We start from the raw sequence: 15,930 nt of genomic DNA on the forward strand, positions 1-15,930 counted from the left end.
CTGTGGCTTTGCACTCCCCAGGATGGAACAGTCGGAAACCCACCCACTGTAGAGACTTGAGAGACTGTGGCTTTGCACTCCCCAGGATGGAACAGTGGGCAACCCACCCACTGTAGAGACTTGTGAGACTGTGGCTTTGCACTCCCCAGGATGGAACAGTGGCTATGGAGCCCCCTCGTGGATCTGGCGTCGTGCACTCATCAGGCTGAGGTGCCCCCCCTTCCCTTCCCCCTGAGGTGCCTGTAGTTTTGATATCTGATGCCCCTGCAGTGTTCTCTCCGTTTTGGTCAGGTATCTGGTGTGGGCTTGTCCTGCCATTTGATAAAGTGTTGTTTTGACCAATGACTTTGTGTTTCACCACTGCGCATATTAGTCGCTCAATGTTCACCAGTAGCACATGGTATGTTTTGTTCAGTTTAGCCGCCTATGGGCTTTGACATTGCATTAGTCATTACATTCTGTATTGTGCCTATTGACTTTGACATGATGTATTCAATTTAGCTGCCTATTGACTTTGACATGCTATTAGATATTCTGCCTATTGGCTTTGACATGATATCATATATTACATTTTGTATTCAGCTCCGCTGCCTATTGGCTTTGACATGATATCATATATTACACTTTGTATTCAGCTTAACTGCCTATTGGCTTTGACATGATATTCAGCTCCGCTGCCTATTGGCCTTGACATGATATTATACATTACACTTTGTATTCAGCTCCGCTGCCTATTGGCTTTGACATGATATTATACATTGCATTTTGTATTCAGCTCAGCTGCCTATGGGCTTTGACATGATATAAGACATTGTATTTTGTATTCAGCTTAGATGCCTATTGGCTTTGACATGACACTAGACATTGCATTTGATATTTAGGTTAGCTGCCTATTGCCTTTAACATGACATTGCATTTGATATTTAGGTTAGCTGCCCATTGCCTTTAACGTGGAGTTCTGTATTTTTCCAAGCTGTGTTTTTGCACCAGAGAACCAAGATGTTTTGCTCTCACAGTAGACTAGACCTGATAAGAGAGAGTACATGGGCGTCGTTTCTCTTCCCTTGAGCTTGGGAACAGGAGTAGTCTTGGAGACCTGGCCAGTCTCCAAAAGGCTTGCTCAGTTTCCCAGGTCTGAGAGGAGGGGGCACACCTTTGTAACGAATGTAACAGGCTGCAGAGAGTCAGATTCGAATCTGCCGGACCTCGTGCTGGAGCTTGGCGCCAGCTGCCAGCATCCCGTGTGGGTAGATGACACTCTCTCTCGCGGCTGACAGGGGTCCTCAGCCTGCAGACCTTAGAAAGATGTAGCTGTAAATAGTTCCCACACGGTGAAGTATTTGTTTTGCTTTGCATTCAATATCTTATAAATATAACCTGCTGTGTATATTGCAAACTGATATATTTTGTTTGATTAACGCGGACTTGAAAGCTACTAATTCGTCATTCATTCATAAACATTGTGGTTGGGGAAGAATAAAATAACAATAAAAGTCTTCTTTGACCTCAGAAGTGCATTTCTGTTGTGTTATGTTAGTGCTTAGAAACTAAATAAGAGGAAAGCACTACAATTGGTACCTGGAGTCGTGGGGTCGGTCATTAAGAGGTGATTAAGAAGGGGTTTGACGAGTTAGTAGATTTCTAAGTGCACACTTTAAAAGTGTAATTGTTTTTTTGTTGTTTGGAGAATTACCGAAATTGTTTTCTGTTTGGAGAATCACAGTAGCACGGCAGACCATGTCTGAGAATACATGTGTTGATGAACTGCCTGATGGTGCTAAGAAAAACTGTGAATTGTTTTCTGTTTGGAGAATTACAGAAGAAAATGCATGTGTAGCTAAAAGGCCTGATAATGTTTTGAGAAATAATTCCTGTTGTATATATGTAGAAAACGTGTGTTTTGGAAGTAATGATGACAGAAAGGTCTGGATACCTTTATCTGCTTACAGAGAAATGCAGGAGAAATGTAGGAAGTTGGAACATGAAAATAGGAATTTAGGTGAGCAAATTAGCCAGGATACAATAATTCAAAATAATGCTGAAAGTTATAAAAATGAAGAATCTTTCTTGTCCCATTCCAGTAATGAGGGGGTTAAGACAGCTCCGAGCTGCACTGAGTTTCCGTGTGAGCCAGGGTTTTTGGCAGCCAAAGTGCATTCCTTAACTGATAACAGGGACGAGAGACCAGAATGTGATTTACGAGTTACGTTGCAAAATGCACAAGTAAAACGAAGGATTTTAGAGCAAGACACCCCGAGTTTCATTAGCTTGTTTGATTTTTGGAAAAAGAATAGCCCTCATTTGAGAGAAATCCTAACACTTTTGTACATGGTCACTGTGAAAAATAATATGCAGCTGCGCGCTTGTGATTTGGCAAATGAAATAATGCAGACTTTAGGTTTCTGCGCAGTGCAAGAAGGAAATACTTATGTACATTTAAATCATGAACAAGGGAAGAAAATAGTGCCCCTAGCTAGAATCATACAATGGATCTGGTACTTGCAAGACAGGGCTAGAGTACCACAGGTAAAAGAATTACCAATGAAATTGTGTGCACCATTTGAATTCGTGTCTACTGAAGATAAAAAGCATGTTTGTTTTACTAATGATTCATTGACTGAAATGTTGTTTTCTGGCACAGTAGAAGGAACAGCGTTGTATAATGTGTGTCAGATTTTAAAGCAAAAGCTACATGAGATGTGTCATTTTTATGCTGATTTTTGGTTCTTTGATAATGTTTTAGCCACATGGCTTGTACCTAACTGGTTCAATTACCTTGCAGATGTTAATGAGAAAAATGCAGAGAGAGAAGTGTTCACCCAGAATTCTGCCTTAGTGGGGATGGCTATGTGGGTGCCCCAGAAATGTGAAAAGGCCACTTACAGGTGGGCAGAGATGAGAGGGATGCACATTCCCCTAGATTTGATAAAAACTGTGCAGCACGCACAAAAGCAATCTGTCATGCAAGCAGTCACAGAGCAGTTGGGGAGAGGAAAGTTACCAGAACAGAAATGGCAAATTGATCAGGTTTTAGGGAGAGTGATTGCTGCAAATTACCAAGGAAAAATCGAAATTATGCTGATACCTAGAAAAGAATCTGATTCATTCATACAAATTGGAGACAGAATGGCCCAAATTGGCAAAAATGCAGTGAATGGAGGTTTGGTAAAGAAGGAGTCTGCCCCAGCCCTTCTGACAGTGCAAGAAAAAGGAAGCTGTGGCGCAGCAGATAAAAACCTCAGTGCTGATGTGTGGGCTGAAGCCCCAAGTGATCCTCCAGAACCTGCAGAGAATATAACAAAGGGCCCCAAAAACGTCCTGCTGATTATAAAACAGGGAAAGAAAGAAGAAGGGTGCAGTTTAAATGAAAAATGTTATTTGCAAGAAAAGTCATACTTGTTTCTTTTGCAGATCCTACCACGTTTCGCCACTGTCCCTGAGTGTGCTGCGTGGTCCCCCTTCCGGTGTGTGCGTGTGGGGTCGGGGAAGGGACCGAATCCCCAACCTGAACCTGGCTGAGTAAAGTGCCAGCACCATGGATCCATTTTGCGCAAACTGCGCCTTCAGTTCAAGTTCAACTTGTTTGCTGTGTTTTTTTTTTTTTCCCTCTCGTATGGAACTCTGACTTTTGCTTACCTTCCAGAAAACCTTTCAGGTGGACCGTGCACCTTTACATGAGCAGAACTCATGCCACATCAAATTGCTAACACTGTTGAATTAGAGACTCATTCAGAAAAAAAAAAAAAAAAAAAAAAATTGCCCAGTCTTTTCTATGTAGATGTATCTGATGTGAAAGGTTATGAGATCAATGTGTTAATTCACTTCTATTGCTTTACAGGGATTGCTTTGATCATTGAAATTTGATTTGATCATAATGTTTTTTTTTTTTGTGCTGATGTTTTTTGTTTTTGGTTTGACACAAGAGATATGTGAAACAAAAATTCATTGGTCAAAGGGCGGAATGTCCTGCCATTTGATAAAGTGTTGTTTTGACCAATGACTTTGTGTTTCACCACTGCGCATATTAGTCGCTCAATGTTCACCAGTAGCACATGGTATGTTTTGTTCAGTTTAGCCGCCTATGGGCTTTGACATTGCATTAGTCATTACATTCTGTATTGTGCCTATTGACTTTGACATGATGTATTCAATTTAGCTGCCTATTGACTTTGACATGCTATTAGATATTCTGCCTATTGGCTTTGACATGATATCATATATTACATTTTGTATTCAGCTCCGCTGCCTATTGGCTTTGACATGATATCATATATTACACTTTGTATTCAGCTTAACTGCCTATTGGCTTTGACATGATATTCAGCTCCGCTGCCTATTGGCTTTGACATGATATTATACATTACACTTTGTATTCAGCTCCGCTGCCTATTGGCTTTGACATGATATTATACATTGCATTTTGTATTCAGCTCAGCTGCCTATGGGCTTTGACATGATATAAGACATTGTATTTTGTATTCAGCTTAGATGCCTATTGGCTTTGACATGACACTAGACATTGCATTTGATATTTAGGTTAGCTGCCTATTGCCTTTAACATGACATTGCATTTGATATTTAGGTTAGCTGCCCATTGCCTTTAACGTGGAGTTCTGTATTTTTCCAAGCTGTGTTTTTGCACCAGAGAACCAAGATGTTTTGCTCTCACAGTAGACTAGACCTGATAAGAGAGAGTACATGGGCGTCGTTTCTCTTCCCTTGAGCTTGGGAACAGGAGTAGTCTTGGAGACCTGGCCAGTCTCCAAAAGGCTTGCTCAGTTTCCCAGGTCTGAGAGGAGGGGGCACACCTTTGTAACGAATGTAACAGGCTGCAGAGAGTCAGATTCGAATCTGCCGGACCTCGTGCTGGAGCTTGGCGCCAGCTGCCAGCATCCCGTGTGGGTAGATGACACTCTCTCTCGCGGCTGACAGGGGTCCTCAGCCTGCAGACCTTAGAAAGATGCAGCTGTAAATAGTTCCCACACGGTGAAGTATTTGTTTTGCTTTGCATTCAATATCTTATAAATATAACCTGCTGTGTATATTGCAAACTGATATATTTTGTTTGATTAACGCGGACTTGAAAGCTACTAATTCGTCATTCATTCATAAACATTGTGGTTGGGGAAGAATAAAATAACAATAAAAGTCTTCTTTGACCTCAGAAGTGCATTTCTGTTGTGTTATGTTAGTGCTTAGAAACTAAATAAGAGGAAAGCACTACAGGGCTTTGCCCATGTTTTTTGGGCCCAGTGGTCCACGGACAATGCCTGGTACAATGCCTGGACTTGTAAATTTGGTGTATATAATAGTTTTTAGTGTGTATATATTTTTGATTGCTGTATTTCAATATATTTCAATGGTTACAGTCATTTCCTTTTGTCTTTGCATTCTTCCACAGGGTCTGGGGGGTGTAACTGTGATGTATAGATATGTATTAGTGTGTGTGTTGTAGTGGATGAGGGTGGGGGTGTTGCGTGTGTGTGTCACTGTTTTTTCCCTCCCCCCTTCCCTGTGTCGTAGGTTTAGTACTCACCGTTGTCTTCTGCGCCGGCGTACGTGTTCCTGGTAGAGGAGCAGGAAGACTATGGCTGGGAGGATTTGGAGTTCCGGGTCCATGGTGTCCTCGTTCCTCGTGGGGTGTGTAGAGGTGAGCGTTTTCCCTTCGAAATGCCTGTTTCCGCCGTGTTTTTATCAGCAGTGAATCCGCCCCGGAAAGGTGGCGGATTGGACTGTTGTGATACTGTGGGCGGTACTTTGACTCCCGCCTGTCTGCTGGCGGTGACCGCCGCGCTGTTTGTTTGTACCGCCGAGGCGGTCGGAGTGTTAAAGTGGCTGTCTATGTTGGTGGTTTCCACCATGGTCGTGATTCAATTTTTTTTCCCGCTGGCCTGTTGGCGGTTTTACCGCCGCTTTAGCACCGACCGCCAGGGTTGTAATGACCACCTTAGTCTCTTTTTCAAAGTGAAAATCCTTCGACCGGGGTAAACCTGGATCTTGATCCGACGTCCATGGAGCCCTCCACGGATACGCTGGCTGGGAGGTCCCGGTCAACTTTTTACCTTCGCACTTAGGCCCGTATTTATACTTTTTGACGCTAAACTGCGCTAACGCAGTTTAGCGTCAAAAAATTTTTCGCCGGCTAACGCCATTCTGAAGCACCATTCGGGCGCCGTATTTATTGAATGGCGTTAGCCGGCGCAAGCAGACCGGCGCTGCCTGGTGTGCGTGGAAAAAAACCACGTACACCAGGCAGCGCCGGCGTTGGGAAAAATGGCGCTAGGGCGTCTTAAAAATGGTGCAAGTCAGGTTGACGCAAAAAATCGCCTCCACCCGATTTGCGCCATTTTTAACGACGCCCAGACGCCATTTACATGACTCCTGTCTTAGTAAAGACAGGAGTCATGCCCCCTTGCCCAATGGCCATGCCCAGGGGACTTATGTCCCCTGGGCATGGTCATTGGGCATTCTGGCATGTAGGGGGGCACAAATCAGGCCCCCCTATGCCAAAAAAAAAAAAAATTAAAAAAAAAATTATACTTACCTGAACTTACCTGAATGTCCCTGGGGTGGGTCCCTCCAGCCTTGGGTGTCCTCCTGGGGTGGGCAAGGGTGGCAGGGGGGGTCCCTGGGGGCATGGGACGGCAGCTGTGGGCTCATTTTGAGCCCACAGGTCCCTTAACGCCTGCCCTGACCCAGGCGTTAAAAAGAGGCGCAAATGCGGGGTTTTTTGCCCCGCCCACTCCAGGGCGTGATTTTTGCCCGGGAGTATAAATACGACGCATTTGCGTCGCAGTCATTTTTCTAGACGGGAACGCCTACCTTGCATCTCATTAACGCAAGGAAGGCGTTCACGCAAAAAAATGACGCTCATTCCTCATACTTTGGCGCTAGACGCGTCTAACGCCAAAGTATAAATATGGCGTTAGTTTTGCGCCGAATTTGCGTCGAAAAAAACGACGCAAATTCGGCGCAAATGGAGTATAAATATGCCCCTTAGTCTCTTTTTCTGAGATTTTCTTAACTGGGACGAACCAGCAAATCAGGCCGGGTCGCGGATGAGGCAAGCCGGCTAGAGTTGCCGCGGCGGGTCGGTCCCTCTATGGAGCTTTTTTACAAAAGTTGTCCAAACTTCTCCAAACTTCTTGGGCTTCTCACAGATGTCCATTTAAGGTTTTTTTGAGGTCCACAGCTCACCCCAAGGGTCCAGAAGTTCTGAGATGGTCCGTGGGGGGTGCGGACTACAACTCCCAGAATGCACCTGGCGCAAACTCCTTTTTGGCCACTGGGCAGTGGTCAGCTGGTCGCTTTCTTCAGGAGTTGGTGCAGGGGACTCTGGTTAGCAATTTTTCACCTGTAGCAAACAGGGAGTCCCTTCTTGAACCAGTTGAAGCCAGGCAAAGTCCTTCTTGTGGTGAAGCCCAAGTGTGCAGCTGGTGCAGTCCTTCTGAGTGCAGGTTCCAGGTGCAGGCCAGGGGTCCAGCAGGGCAGTCCTTCTTCTTCTGTTGTTCTTCCTTGTTGGATGTGGTAGGGAACTGAGGTGTGGGTGCAGGTCTGCCAGTTTTATCCTTGCTCCTGGGTGAAAAGCAGGGGGTCCTGGTTCTGCAATCAGGTGCAGGGTCCTTCCCCCTGTGATGACCACTTCCTGGGAAGTGTGGCAAAAATCAATCCCAGGAGGCAACATTCTCTAAAAATCCATCATGGCTGAATCTGATTTTTGGAGGTTACATCTGGCTGAGCCCACCCACTGCTGTGGCTAAAAATCATAAACACACCCCTCTCCTGCCCTCTCCTAATCTAATCAAGGGGCACCTAGTTGTCTGGGGTTGCAGGATGGGGGGGTGTTGCTGGTTGCTCCAAATGACCTTCTCTGCCTTTGAAGACCAGTTTGGCAGCCCTCCCCCTTCCTGCCTCACCATCTGCTGAGGGGAGATTCCTTCCCACCCCACAGGCACATTCCTTTGTGTGAAGCCAGGCCACTTCACACCTCATCAAGGCAGCTTGGCCAAGCTGCTAGGGGTTGGCCAATCAGAGCACAGCAGCAAAAACAATGCAGGGCTGAAATTGGCAACTTTTCAGGTAAAGTTTAAAACTCTTTACCTGAACAAGTTATATTAAATCCCACAACTGGAAGTTGTGGGATTTATTACAACAATTAATTGCATACCAAACTCTTGGTATGCATCATTTAAGGAGACTTTAAAAATTAAAATAAAGTCTCCCCATTCTAGCCTGTGAAGGCCATTTACTACAATGAGGGAAAAACACATTTGGCTGTTTTTACCTCACCAGGGCTTATAAAACTATTTTTATAAAGTCCCTGCTTATATTTACATGGCACCCAGCCCTAGGGGCACATAGGGCACACCTTAGGGGTGACTTATATGTAAAAATAAGGTAGTTTAAGACTTTGGAACTACTTTTAATTCCAAAGTCGAATTTGCATATAACTTTAATTTAAAAGCAGCATCAAGGCAGGCCTGCCTTTAAAATGACACTGGGCACCTCAGCAGTGCACCTATGGGTGCACTACCTATGCTGTGGTCCCTAAACCTACATGCCCTACCATATACTAGGGACTTATAGGTAGGTTAACTTAGCCAATTATAATTAGCCTAATTTGCATATCCATTTTACACAGAGTACAGGCCCTGGGACTGGTTTGCAGTACCCAGGGCACCATCAGAGTCAGGAAAACACCAGCAAAAAGTGGAAATGGGGGCAAAAAGTTAGGGGGCCTCTGCAATCAGCCCTGTTTTCTCACACTAGCCCCCCCCCAGCCCACACGCCCAGGAGACTCAGCCCAACCCTGGGAGAATCTTCCTGGCTTGTTAGGCGAGGAAGACAGAGAAGAAAACTGGCTGTCCCTTTGCAGGGCCTACTCTGCCTTACATCCTCCTGCCATGGCCACTCCCTCTGGGTAGTGAAGCCATCCCAACAGTGAAAGGACCCATCTCAAACTGAAACTTCCCTCTAGGGGGATCTTCCTCCTCTCTCTCTGCCAACTTGGGTAGTGAGGTGCCCACCTCCCCTACTCCTAACTTTGCTAGGGCAACACCTAGCTTACCCAAAGAGGTCACCCAACACTTGAGCAACCCCAACATGACCAACAGGGTCAGGGGGCCCACTTTGCTTTTGGCCCTGGGGTCTGCCTCCCAGGCCAAGTGCAGTGCTGCCAGGAAGGCTAGCACACAGCAGAGGCTACTGACAGCTGTCAGTACCCAGAACCACACCCTAAGCTCTCCACTGACAGGTGGCTGAGCTGCTTTAGGGGCAACTGTGGGGCCCTGGCATCCCTCTTGCTGTCTAGAGTGGGGGGCTACCACCTCCTGTGGCAGGCACCCTCCTTCCACTCTCCCTTCAGTGCAGGGGCAACACCCTGCATCTGGACAGCTGCCTGACTACTCAGGTCTTCCTTGGGGTCAGGTGAGGCCTCACCAGTGCCAACTCTGGGCTCCCCCCCTACTGGGGCAGAAGGCCTTTGGCTACCTGGAACTCTCTTTAAGAGTGGCCTACCCTTCCTTTTCTTCTTTCCTTTTCTTGGGGACCCCTGTCTTCTGTAGGGACTGACTCCCCAGGACTTTGGTTTGGGGGTGCGCCCTGGGCGACCGCCCCATCTGGGACCAGACTCACCTCTGGGAGGTCATTGCCCAGGATACAATCTAGGGGAGGTGTTCTGCTTTCCTTACTTATCTCGTTTTCAGAGCTTGCAGAACATATCAAGAATGCACTTCTGAGTTCAAAGAAGACTTTTATTGTTGTTAATTCTTCTAAAACCACAAGTTTGTGAGAGACGAATCAATAGATTTCAAGCACACGTTAATGCACAGTTTGCAATATACACAGCAGGTTATATTTATAAGATATTGAATGCAAAGCAAAACAAATACTTCACTGTGTGAGAAACTATTTACAGCTTCATCTTTCTAGGGTCTGCAAGTTGATGACTCCTGGTCAACTGCGAGAAAGAGATAATCTACCCACACGGGAGGCTGGCAACTGGCACCAAGTTCCAGCCTGAAGTCAGGCAGATTCGAATCTAATTCTCTGAAGCCCTGAGACATCCATTACAAAGGTGTGCCCCCTCCTCTCAGACTCGGGAAAACTATGCAATCCTTTAGAGACTGGCCAGATCTCCTAGACTGCTCCTCTTCCCAAGCTCGAGCAGAGAGAAAAACACCCAATGTACCCTCTCTTATCAGGTCTAGTCTACTGTGAGAAAAACAGGTTGGTTCATCTTGTGCAAAAACACAGCTTGGATTCTCAACTGCAATGTCTAACTCCACGTTAAAGGCAATAGGCAGCTAACTTACATATCAAATGTAATGTCTAATGTCATGTCAAAGCCAATAGGCAGCTGAGCTGAATACAAAATGCAATGTCTAATATCATGTCAAAGCCAATAGGCAGCTGAGCTGGATACAAAATGCAATGTTTAATATCATGTTAAAGCCCATAGGCAGCTAAGCTGAATACAGAATGTAATATCTAATAGCATGTCAAAGCCAATAGGCAGCTAAACTGAATACATCATTTCAAAGCCAATAGGCAGAATACAGAATGTAATGGCTAATGCAATGTCAAAGCCCATAGGCGGCTAAACTGAATACAGAAAGTAATGGCTAATGCCATGTCAAAGCCCATAGGCGGCTAAAGTGAACAAAACATACAATGTGCTACTGGTGAACATTGAGCAACTAATATGCGCAGTGGTGAAACACAAAGTCATTGGTCAAACTCCATTAATATCATCACAGAGGTCAGCACTGACTACCACCCTAAACCAGTCAAGGATACCCTCCCTCTCTAGGGGCACTATGGCTACAGGTTTGGAGATGACCTCCCCTGTGGCTATCCTGACTTTCCTAGTCTCTCCTGGGACATACATGTCTGGGGTCACTAACCGGTCGATCACTATAGTGTGACTGGCACAGGTGTCTCTCAGGCCAGTGGTAGGGATCCCATTCACTTGAATGGGGTGGAAGTGCCTACTCCCACCCTCAGGGATCACCAGCTTACCATCTGGTCCTGTCTCCCAGCTCAACGCTAGGAGGACTTCATCATCTGAGGAGTCCTCCTCTATGGCTACACTGGACAGCCCAGTGCTAACCACCTTCTTTGGACAGGCTGCATCTCCTCTGAAGTGACCTGTCTGCTGACAGTCAAAGCACGCCTCACTGTCCAAGAGATTTTTTAACCCTGGGTCTCCCTGTCTCTGCTTGTCAGAGTGGGAGTGGTATTTACTCTCCTCCTTCTTAGGGTTCTGGGGTACAGAGGGAGTCTCTGTGGTGGGCTTACCACCTCCCTCCTTAGGTTTTTGGGGACCTGACCCCCCCTTCTTGGAGTCTCCCCCCTGGGACTTCACAACCACCCTGGTTCTCAACCACTCATCAGCTGCCTCCCCTAGCTCTCTAGGGTTGGTCAGCTTAGAGTCCACTAGATGCTGGCGTAACCTTTCTTGGGTACAATTGGTCAAGATGTGCTCTCTCATGATCAGATTGTATAACCCCTCATAAGTATTTATTTTGTTACCAATAATCCAGCCCTCTAGTGCCTTAAGTGAGGTGTCTACAAAGTCAACCCAAGACTGGGTACTGACCATCTGGGTGTCCCTGAACTTCATTCTATACTGCTCTGGGGTCAGACCAAACTTCTTGGTTAAGCACCTCTTCATACTAGGGTATGAATCTGCCTCCTCCCCTCTTAAGGTCAGAAGCCTATCCCTCCCTGAGTTGGGGACCAACTCCCACAAAAGGGAACCCCAGTATTGAGGCCTAACCCTTCTCATGTGGAGTGCCCTCTCAAAGGCCTCCAACCACTTGTCTATATCATCCCCCTCTACATAAGCAGGAACCACCCCCTTGGGTAATCTGGGGCAAACCCCCCCACCCATGGACACCTCAACTTCTATACAAATTGTTGTACAAAGTTTGGACTAGAGTTGCCATGGCGGGTCGGTCCCTCTATGGAGCTTTTGTACAACAAATTACTATAAATGGCCCTAATTTAAATATGCATAAAAAAGTGATAATACTTATGAGCTGCCTTTCCCAAATCAAGAGCTGGAGGAGTTTTCACCCTGATTCCTTTAAACAAATTCCCTACCTTAGTGATAGATAAACCCGCCCAATACCCTATCAATTACTCGGATAGAGCAGGGGACAGGAGATTTGCAATACCACAGTGGGGTTTCTGCTTTAGTATGATGCATCCTGTATCTAGTGAACACTTTGGGGGTCATTCTGACCCCGGCGGGCGGCGGTTGCCGCCCGCCTGGCGGGAACTGCCATTTGGCCGCACCGCGGTCAAAAGACCGCTGGTGCCATTCTGACCTTCCCGCTGGTGCCATTCTGACCTTCCCGCTGGGCCGGCGGGTGCTACCCAAGGTAGCGCCCGCCGGCCCAGCGGGAAGGAGCCCTGCAACACAGAAGCCGGCTCCGAATGGAGCTGACGGTGTTGCGGGGGTGCGACGGGTGCAGTTGCACCCGTCGCGCTTTTCACTGTCTGCTAAGCAGACAGTGAAAAGCTTAATGGGGCCCTGTTAGGGGGCCCCTAGACACCCGTTACCGCCAGCCTCTTCCTGGCGATGACAACCGCCAGAAACAGGCTGGCGGTAAGGGGGTCAGAATCCCTATGGCGGCGCTGCAAGGATTCGCCCAGCCGGGGGTAAACCGGCGGGAAACCGCCGGCCCCGGTTTTCTGACCGCGGCTTTACCGCCGCGGTCAGAATGGGCAAGGAAGCACCGCCAGCCTGTTGGCGGTGCTTCCGTCATTCGCGGCCCTGGCGGTCTTTGACCGCCAGGGTCGGGATGACCCCCTTTATCTTTCAAGAATCCTGAGAGATTTAATTCCTGGTAGCTAACTTTTCTGGGCTGTTTCTGAATTACAACACACCACCTAAGGTGAGGGACCTCCAAATGTTCTAACATACCTAGAAGAATAGAGTTGCCAAAACTGGAGGAGGGCATTAAAAATGCCATAATTGCAAAATGGAAGATGCCATATAACATTTCTGAAAATCCAGCAATTCCAGGCCTCCCTCCACCTTAGGAAGTTAAACAAAAGTTTTGTAAAACCCGGAACCAAAACCATACTCCACAGGGGCCTTGCCATCAAGGTGGTGTCCTATAATCTCTTTCACCACACTCTCAGAGATGGGCTTAATAAGAGGGAAGTCCCCTCTTCTGTCATGTCTGGCAATTGTAAACTTTCCATAAAATTATCTTTTCACTGGTCCTGCCTCCTGTCTTTCACCAAATCATCTACAGTGTAGACCAGCATAATACTAAAAAAAGATTTGTTTAATCTCCTCTGTCTTATCCATGCACTGACCAGTTTATAGATGGATTCCTCATTCTGACAACTAAGTTGAGATTGGTCCTCTATTTTACCCTCTAGGCCAAACATCAACCTATTCATTCCCCCTCCTCACAGACTTGCTGCTGGAATGTCTGATTATTGACCAATGCCTTTTGCAAAACAAAATCCATTATTCCTTTTTTTAGCAGACATCCATTTGTCCACTGAAGAGGGTACCAGTAAGACTTGGAAGGCTCAATCTTCTTCGGCCTGCAGGGTGGCCATTTTTTCCCCTCTCTCTCCACTCAAAAGGATTGTATGGCTATCAGAGTCCCCCTAAAAGTACTTTTAAGCACCTCTCAAATGGTCAATATATCCGCTGATGACTGATTAATTGAGAAAAACTGACAATGTGTAGGGTAATCAAATCTACCAAATCCTTTTATAAAATAATTGTCTTAACTATTACGCACCTGTTAACCCCACTTGGTACAAGAACCGCATGACCCAGTGGTCCGTAAAGCCACTAGCACAATGCTTAATATCCACAATCAAGAAAGAGCAAGATCCCAGAAAAATATCAATCTGGAAAGCCATAGTAAAACTCTTTGAGTAATAAGTGTATGATTTAACACCCAGCTTGTTTACCCACCATACATCCACCACCCCTAACCAAAGACAGATATCTTTAAAAACCTTTTCACTGTGTCTCTTCCTTTGCACCCTGCAAGGGTTAGAGAAAAACAAACTCAAATCTGTTATAAATTAAAATCACCTCCATTCAAAACTTCCCCCTGTAAGGGGCTCAGTTCCAATCCCAGTTTAAAAAAAGGGTTCAAACTGTTCAATACAGACCATAATATAGTTGCAGATCTCTACTGGGAGTATAACCCAATGACCCTCTACATCTGAGACTAAAGGCTGATACCTCATTTGCAGTTCTTTTTTCACAAAAATCGCTATTCACTTCAGGCCTACAGAGGAAAAAAAGCAATCCCAGTGCCTCAAAAACCCTAATTTTGTTGGACTTCTTTCTCCTTATCCAATGAGTCTCCTGCAAGGGATTACACAGGGTGAATTGCATGCCCCAACCAAAAATTGCCTTTCTCTTTATTGTATTACTAAGCCTATTGACATTGAGGCTATTCACTGTCATCCTAAGAAATATCATCCTACGAAATTGCTTTGCCACAACGCACCTGCAAAGGAAAGTATTTCCTTGGCTCCCGCCTGCCTCTCAAAATATCCCTGTCCAGGCCTCGATTACGAGTTGCCTAGAGTATGGAAACACGCTGCTAGTGTTTAGACACATTAATGTCTAAATTTCAGGTAGTGCAGAGCACAGCTGCCCAGTTGATTTGGAACTTTTCTTGTAGCTCCCTCTCTGCACCATTCTGAAAGCTTTGCACTGGCTGGCAGTCAGAAAGTGGGCCATTTTGTAGCTTTTCTGTCTCACCCATAAGATGCTAACCAGTTTATCTGTGCAACAGGCTCTGGCATTATTGCCCACACCCAGGCTGGGAAGTTCAAATGACATTTGAAGATGTGACTGTTCTAATGTATCTTATAGACCTCGATTAGTGAAACAACAGGATACACCGTTGGGTGTGAGTCACCACGCTATAGCATGTAACAATAGCATAACATAACACAACATAACAAGAAATCATAATATTCCACAATATTTTGGAGCCCCACTCAATTTACCAGGGATTTCTACCTCTTTCTTCCTTAGATTTCACTATTAATTATTTCTCTCATTTTTAGGGCACAAGACCCAATTTCCTTCCTTGGACTCCCCTTCCAGGTCCCCCTCACCCATCCCCCCTACCTACCACTTCTCCTACCCCACCCACCCATACCACCTACAAGGCCTAGCCCTGAAGGCTAAGTCTCCATTTCCCTCTATATGGTGGTATTCTGCATAAGCACCTTGGGCGGCTACTGCAATTGAAACCCACTAAAAAAAGAGATAGAGATAAAGAAAAATGTCCATTATTAACTAGCCCAAACCACCTGCCAACTGAGAAAAACTCTTTGCCTCTTGTCTGCCAGGAAAGACCTGGTATCTTCCAGCCCTAAATGTTCAATTTGGCTTCTGGAATGACTTGAGCCTGCACACCTTTATCCTTAAACATATTGATCATCTGTTAAAATTCCTGCCATCGGCAAGAGGTTTCAAAAGGCACATCAGGGAAGATCTGAAAGGAAAAATCATTGTCAACATTTATAGATTTGCATTGAATGGCTTTTCTCAACATTCGGACATCTTGACAATGTACTCATATTTGACAAGGCTTCCCTCCCTCTTTAGCCTCAGTTCCCAAAGGCACTCTATGAGTATGGGCTATAGATAAATCTGACAAAGGTTCTTTCAGCAGATGAGAATAAATTATATTGGAAACCGCCTCTGTCATTTCCAAGACTCTTTCCAATCTCTCCAGGATTTCAAACAGGCACAGGTTTGACTTGCAGAATCGTTTTTCTAAATCTTTGGGCTTCCCACTTATAGTCCTCATCTTATTTTGCATTGTTTGAACCATCTCTGACTGGTTAGTGAATGCATCCTCCAAACTGGAAACCTTCTGCTCCATCTCTGACTGACGGGCATTGCTATGTTAATATATATTT

At 45.8% G+C, this 15,930-nt stretch overlaps 1 long non-coding RNA gene across 1 annotated transcript; it reads left to right on the forward strand.

Moving 5' to 3' along the window:
* The first annotated feature begins 314 nt into the window (after positions 1-314).
* Positions 315-3,774, forward strand: LOC138284590 (uncharacterized). The gene is made up of 2 exons (XR_011201425.1): positions 315-2,885; positions 3,412-3,774. It is a non-coding gene; the product is annotated as an uncharacterized lncRNA (long non-coding RNA).
* The last annotated feature ends 12,156 nt before the right edge of the window (positions 3,775-15,930 follow it).

The sequence above is a fragment of the Pleurodeles waltl genome, chromosome 3_1 (assembly GCF_031143425.1).
Source record: "Pleurodeles waltl isolate 20211129_DDA chromosome 3_1, aPleWal1.hap1.20221129, whole genome shotgun sequence".
Classification (NCBI taxonomy): domain Eukaryota; kingdom Metazoa; phylum Chordata; class Amphibia; order Caudata; family Salamandridae; genus Pleurodeles; species Pleurodeles waltl.